The 1,851-nt window shown below is 49.3% G+C and overlaps 1 non-coding gene across 1 annotated transcript; it reads right to left on the reverse strand.

Annotated features, from left to right (window-relative positions):
* On the reverse strand, positions 1 to 72 carry TRNAG-CCC (transfer RNA glycine (anticodon CCC)). The gene has a single exon. It is a non-coding gene; the product is annotated as a tRNA-Gly (tRNA).
* Positions 73 to 1,851: the final 1,779 nt, after the last annotated feature.

Consider the following 1,851-nt stretch of genomic DNA (forward strand, 5'->3'; position numbering starts at 1 on the left):
TAGAGATGCCGGGGATTGAACCAGGGACCTTCTGCATGGGAAGCAGATGCTCTACCACTGAGCCACAGCCCCTCTCCATGGCTCTCCAGGGTCTCAGGCAGAGGTCTTTCACATCACCTACTTGCCTAGTCCCTTTAACTGGAGATGCTGGGGGTTGAACCTGGGACCTTCAAGTAGATGCTCTACCACTGAGCCATGGCCCCTCTCCTCTATTCTACTGTGTTTGATGAAGTAAGCTTTGACTCTTGAAAGCTTACACCCTGAAAGTCTTATGGGTCTCAAAGGTGCTACTAGTCTCGAATCTAGTTCTACTGCAGAACAACACAGTTACCTTTTGAAACTATCAGACTGGCAGTGGGTTTCTAGCATCTCAGGTAGAGGTCTTTCACATCACCTGCTATCAGATCCTTTAGCTGAAGCGGCCGGGGATTAAACCAGGGACCTTCTGCATGCCAAACAGATGCTCTACCACTGAGGCACGGCCCCTCCCCATGAGTCGTAGCCCAATTCCACACAAGCCAGTAGGAACTACACATTTCATGCGGTTGACTCCCACAAAAGTGGATTTCAGCCACGGTTTTATAAAAGTCCCCCTTAGGTCAGACTGATTAGCAAGGGCTGTTAAATAATTGTTGTTGAGGTCTTCGAAACCTCTGCCCGTGACCTTGCTTTTCAATGAAAGTGTCCTGCTTTTACAGTAACTTTCACAGAATGATGAATGCCTACGTTTATTTATAAATCCACAGCCCCATACCAGAAAAAGAAAGGGGAAAAGGCCACCCTGACCCTAGATGCTGGTCAGTTGAACCTGGTCCGCAGGATAGTTCCACCACCTTCATCTAAGCAAGGACAGTGGTGAAGGAAGACCAGTGTGTGCCAATGGGATATTAATTCTAACTCATAAACCTCCCTCCCATCTGCTTTCCCTCTGCTTCCTTTTTTCCTCAGACCTGGTTGAACAAGCCAGAGAAGGTGGTAGATGAATATTGAGGTGGTGGAATACAGCATGCCCTGCCCTGAATGTCCCTGGCTGGCCTGATGTGGTCAGATCTCGGAAGCTACTTGGGTTGGAGACAACCAAGGAAGAAGAGCTGGTTTTTATACTCTGCTTTTCTCTACCTTGAAGGAGTCTCAAAACAGCTTACAATCGCCTTCACTTCCCCTCCCCACAACAGACACTTTGTGAGATAGGTGGGGCTGAGAGAGTTCGGAGAGAACTGTGACTAGCCCAAGGTCACCCAACTGGCTTCAAGTGGAGAAGCGGGGAATCAAACCCGGTTCTCCAGATTAGAGTCTGCTGCTCATGTGGAGGAATGGGGAATCAAACCTGGTTCTCCAGATCAGAGTCTGCCGCTCATATAGAGGAGCAGGGAATCAAACCCAGTTCGCCAGAATAGAGTCCACTGCTCTTAACCCCTACACCATGCTGGCCCTCAGTGGGATGTCATTTACCAGATAATGTTATTTACATCCATGCCATTAAAGCCTTGGCTGCCCATAAAAGGCCAGTACTGTTTTCTCTGGTAGGAGCCCCATGGGGCAGAGTACTGCAGTACTGCAGTCAAAAGCTCTGCTCATGACCTGAGTTCGATCCCAACGGAAGTTGGTTTCAGGTAGCCGGCTCAAGGTTGACTCAGCCTTCCATCCTTCCGAGGTCAGTAAAATGAGTACCCAGCTTGCTGGGGGTAAAGGGAAGACGACTGGGGAAGGCACTGGCAAACCACCCCGTAAACAAAGTCTGCCTAGGAAACGTTGGGGTGTGACATCACCCTGTGGGTCAGGAATGACTCGGTGCTTGCACAGGGGACCTTTCCCTTTCTTTTTTTTAACTGTTTTCTCCAGCTCGTTGTT

This window comes from Euleptes europaea, chromosome 13, assembly GCF_029931775.1.
Source record: "Euleptes europaea isolate rEulEur1 chromosome 13, rEulEur1.hap1, whole genome shotgun sequence".
In the NCBI taxonomy this organism is placed as follows: Eukaryota; Metazoa; Chordata; class Lepidosauria; order Squamata; family Sphaerodactylidae; genus Euleptes; species Euleptes europaea.